Below are 8929 nucleotides of genomic sequence, written 5' to 3' on the forward strand. Positions count from 1 at the left end.
CTGATTTCTTGGGGTGTGTGTTTTCTTGAAAAATCACCAAGCTATACACTTATACGTGCACTTTAGTGTAAGTGTATTGCACTTGAGTAAAAACTATGAAATGACAATGTGAAGCAGAGTAGAAATCTTTCTGCTTTCCTAACAATGCAAAGATTTCTGCTTTCCTAACAATGCAAACCTCCGCCTTATGATAGAATAAATAGTAGCTAGGAGCTGTTGGAGGAGCTTTACTGCTATTATCTCACTTAACTGTTAAAAGAACTACAAGAACAGGTTTGTATAATTCCCATTTTAGGATGAGAAACTTGGGCTTAGAGGCATTTGACATATTCCCCAGTCCTCACAACTAGTAAGTGCTTTTCTTAGTAGCTATGCACTCTCATGGGATCGCGTGTCATTTTGAGAATCATGAGGTGGGGGACAGACTGAGACTGGAAGACTAGACCTCAGTGGAGAGTCTGCAGTGGAAAAGGAGAGCAGAAGGGACCTGCATGCGTTTTGGAGGTACTCTGGCGCCCTCTCGTGGCAATATGTAAGCATCATAAAACAGCCATCAAAACATGCTCAGTGTGCCTGAGTTCTCTGATCATTCCCATAGGATGTGTCAATGTGCAGAAGGGCACAGAAGTGGGCAGTGAAGGTGGGAAGGGAAGGGAAGGGAAGCGAAGGGAAGGGAAGGGAAGGGAAGGGAAGGGAATAAAGAAGAGCCAGCTTGGTACCTGCCAGCCTCTACCGTTCATCTCTTTATAGACAACTTGGCTCTACCTTAATCCAAGGATGAGCAGCCATTCTCAAATGGGTGTGTACAAAAACACAAATTGGAGTAAAGATAGTCTTTTCCATAAATGGCGCTGGGAAGCCTGGAAAGCTACATGCAAATGAATGAAACTGGATTACAGTTTCCCCCATGTACAAAAATTAATTCAAAGTGGATCAAAGACCTAAAAATAAGACCCAAAACAATAAGTTACATGGAAGAAAATATGGGTACTGAACATGTGGACCTTGGTTATAGAGAACATTTTATGAACTTGACCCTAAAGGCAAAGGAAGTAAAGGCAAAAATAAATGAATGATTCTATACCAAACTAAAAAGCTTCTGCACAGCTCAGCTGGTGTTGCCCAGTGGTTAAGTATCGACCTATGAACCAGGAGGTCACAGTTCATTTCCTGGTCAGGGCACACGCCTGGGTTGTGGGCTCAATCCCCAGTGTGGGGCGTGCAGGAGGCAGCTGATCAATGATTCTCTCATCATTGATGTTTCTATCTCTCTCTCCCTTCCTCTCCAAAATCAATAAAAAATATATTTTTAAAAAGCTTCTGCACGGCAAAAGAAACGGACCACAACACAGAGAGATAGCCAGCCAGATAGGAGATGATATTTGTCAACAGTAGCTCTGACAAATGTTTAATTTTCAAAATATATAAAGAATTCATAAAACTCCACACCAAACAAACAACCTAATCAAAAAGATGGCAGAGGACCTGAAAATACACCTCTCCCAAGAAGACAAATGAACAGCCGATAGATATGTGAAAAGAGGTTCAACCCCACTGGCAATTAGGGAAATGCAAATCAAAACTACAATGAGATACCACGTCACACCTACTGGAGTGGCCATTACCAATAAGACAAGCCAGGATAAGTGTTGGAGAGGTTGTGGAATAAAGGGAACCCTCACCCACTGCAGGTCTTGACGGAGCTCCCTGTCTAGTTGTCCACCTGCTGTCACCGCTTCCTCATCCCTTTCACTTTCTGTCCCCACCCTGGGGCAGCCCATCCCATTAAAAACACAGCACACCTGCAGCTTCTTACCTGTAGCCATGACTCTCCTCCAGGCTAGCACTGCCCATGGGGTCGGGGGGATGGACCCCAGATTGAGAGCGGCTTGGGCAGAGGTGCCGCTGACAACCTCACTTGCTTTACTCTTCCTTTCTAGGTCAAGGCCACCCACACAGCCACTTCCGGGACCTTGCCTGTCTGCTCGGCCTACTGGGCCAGATGTTTCCTGTTAGTGGTTTCATTTTTCTTTGTATAGTCTCCTTTGGGGTGCAGGACGGGGGCCCAACAACACTGAGAAAGAGGCATACTTCACCTTTGATGATTCTCTGTGCCTCCCGTGCACTTCCCTCCTGCCTCCAGGTGCCCAGAGCCCTCACTTCACACGTCAGGGCCACTGCTCCTTATTAAATCCACCTGGGGACTGAGGGTGGCGAGGGCAAAACAGCTGGTTGGAGTGACTTTGATTGGAGGCAGGTTGAGGCCCAAGAACCAGACACCATCGTTGTTTTCAACCTGGGCTGCACAATGGAATCACACTGGAGCTTTAAAAAGACCTGTTCTCAGGCCCACTGCTGATTTAAAGGGTCTGGGCTAGGGCCTGGGCATCAGAACCAAGTGGTTCTAACCCAGCCAGGACTAAGTGCCACTTCGCAATGATCAGGGTCCAATGAGGCCTGGAGCTTGATCCAGCATCATCCTACACAATCCAAGAGTTTGTTAGAAGCTCAGATTCTTGGCTCCACCCGGAGCCACCAGGTCAAAATCTTTGTAGTCGAGGGCCAGAGGTCTGTGTTTTAATTTAATAAGCACTGTAGACGATTCTTACACGCACACGAGTTGGCAGACCAGTGTATTCCTACATGCAATGAAGGCAGAAGTGATGACCAGAGGCAACATCCTATTTCTAAGTCTACTCCAGTGCTTTTCCAAGTGTGGTCCCTGGACCAACAGCATCAGCCTCACCTGGGAACTTGTTAGAAATACAAATTCTCAGGTCCGTCCCCAGACCCACTCAATCAGAAACTCTGGGATGGGGCCCAGCAACCTGTTTAACAATGCGATTCTGATGCCGGTTCAAATTTGAGCACTACTGGTCTACCATTTACCTGCCTCATCTGAGACCATTGACATGATTTGGGTCCTGACTGTGTGAGGAAAGGACGGTGGCAAAGGACATTTGGAGAGGCGGAAAGTTACTGTCCATAAAACGATGACATGCTTAAGGTTGGATGGTGTGTCCACTCTGGAGTCCTTTCCCTGGACACGATTGTAGGAAATTGTGTGCTGGGAGGAGGCTACAGGCAGGAAGTTTGGGAAGTAAGACTCAGTCAGCTGGCCTGCTTGAGATCCTAGGTCTATTATGTGTGTGGTTGGGTGTGTGAAATAGATCTCAAATTTGAGGCAGAATGTGTGAATGGGCTCTGTAGAGGGAGAGAGAATGGAGATGGGAGGGTGTTTCAGTCAATTACTCTATTAGTTATTTCTTGGGCTACTATGTGCCCACCAGTGGGCTAGTTCTATGAAGGAAAAAGACAAAAATAACAACTGTGTGTGTGTGTGTGTGTGTAGATATGATGGTACACATATACAGGGTGGAGCAAAAGTAGGTCTTACAATTGTGAATACAGGAAACACAGGGTTTATTCTTGTATTATTACTTATTAATTATTAGAGGCCCAGTGCATGAAATTAGTGCACAGGTAGGGTCCCTAGCAGTTGCCTGCTGCCGGCTGGGGCCTCCCTTCATTTTGCGCTGCCCCTGGTGGTCAGTGAACGTCATAGCAATTGATCTAACTCCCGGTCAGAACTCCCGAGAGGACACTTTGCATATTAGGCATATATTATTATGCTTTTATTATTATAGATTGTATTACTTTCCATACAAACAACTGTAAACCTACCTTTACCTTATCCTGAATATGGGTATCTATGTATGTGTGAATGCATAAAGCATGTGTATATGCACATGCATGTGTGTATATACCTATATATATATATGCATGTATGCATGTGCATAGGGATGCATGTGTGTTGTGTGTATGTGTGTATATTACAACCACTATCCTCACAGGACTTGTGAGCTCATTGGAGAGAAAGACCCACATATCAGACACAGAATAATCGCGTGGAATTCCATGCTAATGACTTTCAGGGGCCTCTGGCAAGTTTGTTTTGAGAACATGTTCCTAAAACAACCAGGGCTCTGCTCTGATGAGGTAGGAGGAGGAAGGAAGGGGGTGGTTCAAATGCTGAAATGAGGGGCAGCCTTCGTGTACCCCCACTTGGATAGCCAGCCAGTCCTTTCCTTAGCATCTTAAAGCTAAATGGGTCTGATCTGGGCCCTCTGGTCCTGAACACCCACATTTTAAAGAAAACCCACGAGATGATGCCCAGGCTGTGCTGGGTGTTTCTGGTCCCTGGGACTGCCTGGGAATTGTGGGTAAGAGGGTGGGCTCCTGCATCCCTCCAAGGCCCCGAGGCATGGGCAGGTTACATTACCTGGGTTCCCATTCAGCCTTCACAGCAACGCTGCTCCTAGGCACCCGGGTATGCTCCTCATTTTGTAGATGAGAAGCTCCGGCTCCGAGAGATCAGCTTCCCCGCTAGTGGAACAGAGAAGGGCTGGATGCCACCCAGGTCCTCTGGTTTCAGAGCCCGGGCCTTTCCACGCCACCCCGTTTCGCTCGCAGTTAGGTCTGCTGGCTGTAGCAGGCTATGTGAACTTGTTACCTTTATCATAGCTCCACGCTCTTTCTGAACTCAGTCTATATCCTTCATCTTTCATGCTCAAGACTGTCTTTCCCACCTTTCTATATCTCAACAACTAAAAATTACCTCCTTATTTCTACATTTCACCAGAGATTTTAAGACATTCTAAAAGCACAAATAAATGCATATGTTCATTCCCATCATTACTCTAGGGAATAAAATGTTCATTTGTTTTGGAGGCAAGTGCAGAGCCGCTAGGGGCCCTACCCAAGCACTTTTTAGTATATAAAACACTTTGAAATGTGGCCAGAATGCATCCAAATGCTAGTGGAGATAGAACGGGGTTCCAGGGGGCTTTGAAGGTGGTCTCTGCCCCAATTCGGGGGCCACTCTGACACTGACAATCAGAGGCTCCCACGGGGCAAGTAGAACACAGCACACAGCTCCGCCCATCAAAAACGTTTTGACGGAGAGTTGAGTTAATCCTGTGGCTTCGCCCTGCATGGTGTCTTCACTGGTCTCTGCAAGACTCCTCTCTTGAATGTGTGAATGTGTGTCTGTCTTTTCATTTTTATACCCTACTCTCTTTACTCCTCTCATGTCAATGTGCCTTTCTTGTTTGTGTGCTTGCAAAATAGGTATGGTTGTTTTGTGTGCATGCATTTTTAATTGATGCAAATGGTGTTGATTATAAGCACCGTTTTCTTATTTTTACCCCAGCACTAGGTTTTTAAGGTCTATCCTCATTGCTACGTGTATAGTACTGAGGGTCTACCTGCAGGGTAGGACTCCTCGGTGTATCTCACCCACTTTGTCTCTGCGACACGACAGGTGCTGTGGTGACCAGCCTTCCTGGTGGCCCACCGTGGCCACAGGATGCTTTCCCTGGGAACTGCATGTACTCTGGAGGGCGATTTCTAGGTCACAGGGGGTGTTTACACTTACCCTGAGCACCTGTTCTCCTAGTGTCTGCACTGGTCAACTTCCCACTAGCGTAATACATGGCCCAGTTTGTAAGTGTTCTATGGGGGCTTAAAAAGAATGTGTTCTCTATTTGTTCTTTTGGGGATGGCGAGATGTGGAGTGGGAGGGTTCAGAACCCTAGATGTTTATAGTAGCTCAGTCTTTTTCATAAAAATATACTCATTGATTTTAGAAAGGAAGGGAGAGGGAGAGAGAGATAGAAACATCAATGATGAGAGAGAATCATCAATCCATCGGCTGTCTTCCGCACACCCGCCACTGGGGATTGAACCTGCAGCCTGGGCGTGTGCCCTGACCAGAATCGAACCATAACCTACTGGTTCATAGGTCAATGCTCAACCACTCAGCCATGTCAGCTGGGCTACCTCACTCTTATTAATTCTATTGTTTAGCTCCCTGATATCTCTGTTCATTTTTTTTTTGTTCTCTTGATGTACTACTTTCGAAGGTTTTGGTAAAATTTTAGCTACAATGATGGAATTATTTACTACTCTCTGCAGTTCAATCAATTGTTGCCTGATGTATTTTGAGGCTGGTTGTTTAGTACATATGTGTTTATAATTATAATGTACTCTTGCCCTATTACTTGTTTATATCATTCTTGGTACTTACCTTTTTTGCCTTAAATTTTACTGATACCTGAGATTTCTTTTAGTCCATACTTGTTTAATATGTCTTATTGCATCTTTGTATTTAGACATTTTGTGTCTTGCTGTGAAAATCAAATTGTTAGCTCTTTTTAAATAAAAGTACAACCCTTGCATCTCTGTCTTCCAGGGGTAAATTTATCTCTGTTAACGCATTTTGTCAATTACTGTCATATTATGACTAAGTTCTGTCTTCTGTTTATATTTTGTACTTACTGTCTTTTTTCAGGCGACTTTCTAGAATGCTCTTCTCTCTCTTTTTTTTTTTTTTTTTTTTTTGGGAGGTTTTTTAAATTCTTTTTTTTTTTTTTTTTTTTTTTTTTTTTTTTTTTTTGCTTTTCATTGGAAAGAAAATTTTCTTCCAGTTCAAAACTGATGTTTCTAATTTTGTTCTCATAGTGGTTGCCCTTATTTCTCCCTGTGGGCTTTCTAAACTTATCAACTTTGTACAAATGAAGTCCTCTAACCCGCTCTCCTTCCTCTTTTGTCTCCCTTCCTGCCATCATGTAATATTCCGTTTCTAGGTTGTTACAAGTATATTTCTTCTATTTCTCTCCTTTGGTCCTAGGCATTACCAAGGTATTGGATCACGCTACGGTATTCTTGTGTCTCTTGTAGCATTTCCTAGATTTGTTTTTCTTCTATTGGTAGTGTTGTCAGTGGGTAAGTGGGTAAGTCTTTGGAGGTCCTTCTATGCCAGATGACATTTTTGTTATTCTCTTAAATGTCTTTTGTATGTGCAATGGCATCCATGTAGGATTGTTAGATTGAATTTTCTGGCTCTGGTCTCTGAGACTCTGGTTAGGAGCCCTGCAATTGTCCTCTTTTCTTCCCACCAAATTGGCTGGTCAGTGTTGTGCTGCTAAGCTGGCTATCTGGAGGAAAGAGCCCAGATCTGTAGTTTGCCAATTACTGTGGTGTAAAGACTCCTACCATGGCTGATTTCAAGCTACCCATGTGATGTCACTGATCACAGCCTTGGGAGAAATGCACTCATGTGCACCATCAGCTGTCAGGAGCTGGCGCCAACTGACTCCCTCTCTCCTCTGTTGACGCCTAATTGATGCCTAATTGAAGTGCTGGAATAGACTCCTGTGGTCATCGTACATTTTCATAAGTCGAATTCTTTTGTCTATTTCCATCCTGCTTGTTATCCTTGGCCAATTCAATTTGCTTTATAGGTGAAGCTATTGAAACACTTAGAAGAGCTAAGGGGATTTGTTAGTGGTCAATCAGAAAGGCATGCATGAGGACGTTTCCTGCTCTTAATAAAACCAGATTATAACACTTTGGTGGAAAATGCAGGAAAAGTGGTATTTTAATAGTTCTATGTCATCACTTAGAGGTTCTGGGGCAGCTGAGTGAGCTGGGAGTATAAACAGCCTTTTGGAGACATTCCTGGATGCTTAATCCTCGGGGAGTCACAACTCCATCGTCATTAAAATGCAGCCTGAGACCTTCTTGGCCTCAAGGTGTGACCACAGACTCAGAAGTAGACTCTGGAGTGTGACTCTCTCCCCTTTCTTAGGTGGGAGATTTATTTCCAGTGAGAAGTGTTCCATTTTCCTGGCAAGTCATCACTGGCTAGATAGGATCTGGAAGACAAATAGGCAGCCCAGGGCTGTTGGGCTGGCAGACCATGGCTGGGATCTCAGGGTGGGCAGAGAAGAGGAGAGGAGAGGAGGAGGGAGGAGAGGAGAAGAGAGGGGAGGGGAGGGGCGTGGAGAGGAGGGGAGAAGAGGAGAGGAGAGGAGAGAGAAATGTGGACACCAGCTTTCTCTATATGATGGATTTTAGTCAAATGCAATTTTTTCCTTAAAGCTGCATTTCTAAAGGGTCTGTTCCCCCCCCATCTCTTTTCTATACCCTCATCTAATGTCATCATCCCATCATGCTAAATTGGAGGTGTGTGAAGTGAGGGGGTCCCACTGGAGGGCTGTAAGAGGCTCATCCTCCCTTCTCTGGGGGAGCCGTGGGAAGGCTGAGCACCTGACTTCATCAAGGGGTCCCGTGCGTTAGGAGCACAATGCTATGACCAGTGCAATGAAATAACACAAGGGTTCGCATTTGTAATTTTGGGGGTGCAAGACTAAAAACTATGCCCTAAAGAGTGAGCTGGGTTAACAACCTATATTTTAACTCAAGAAGAAAAAATGACCACTGTCATTTTAGTGATTCCCTATGCAAGCAAATCAAACCCTCTCCTGAGAATTTTTCACTCGTTTTTCATCTCATTTGAGACACATGCTTGACTATGGCAAACCCCTCAAGAGGGCAATGTGTGAACATGTAGGTGAGTGCATTTTAAGAAAACTCCGATCCTAATTTGCAAACTTAACAGTTTAATGAGAGTATGTTTATATCTATTACAAAAAGCAACACTTTTGTTTAAAATGATTTGAATGTTGAAAAAGATCAGTTTTCATCGTACGATATTTCCAGAAACATTTCTGTTTTGTAAAGAAAGGCACGTTGACATTCCTAACCCCACGTCTGGAGAACCTCTCATGACTCAAGAACAAATCTCCACAGATCTTTAAAATTGTTCCACCTCTTCTCCAGGCAACCCTCCATCTCTTGCTTCACTCAAAGTAATTACTTGCTGGTCATGCTGATTTTGTCAGTTTACAGGAGAGAGAGCAGAATCAACACTTCCCAGGTGGAAGGGACCATAGAGTCCCTCCCTGTCATGAAACTAATAAGAAACTGAGGCTGAGAGAGGGGGTGGACTCACCCAGGTGGTCGGAGTGCGTTAGTGTTAGAGCCGGAATAGAACCAGCCCTTTTGCCTTCTAGGCTAATGCATA

General features: G+C 44.5%; 1 protein-coding gene across 1 annotated transcript in view; it reads right to left on the reverse strand.

The window, feature by feature from the left end:
- SLC14A1 (solute carrier family 14 (urea transporter), member 1 (Kidd blood group)) overlaps positions 1-1894 on the reverse strand; it is a 46101-nt gene extending 44207 nt beyond the window's left edge. The window contains exon 1 of the mRNA XM_015565544.1: positions 1817-1894. The gene's annotated coding sequence lies outside the window, so the exon portion shown is untranslated. The remainder of the gene's footprint in view (positions 1-1816) is intronic.
- Between the last annotated feature and the right edge of the window lie 7035 nt (positions 1895-8929).

The sequence above is a fragment of the Myotis davidii genome, unplaced genomic scaffold, assembly GCF_000327345.1.
Source record: "Myotis davidii unplaced genomic scaffold, ASM32734v1 scaffold259, whole genome shotgun sequence".
Taxonomy (NCBI): domain Eukaryota; kingdom Metazoa; phylum Chordata; class Mammalia; order Chiroptera; family Vespertilionidae; genus Myotis; species Myotis davidii.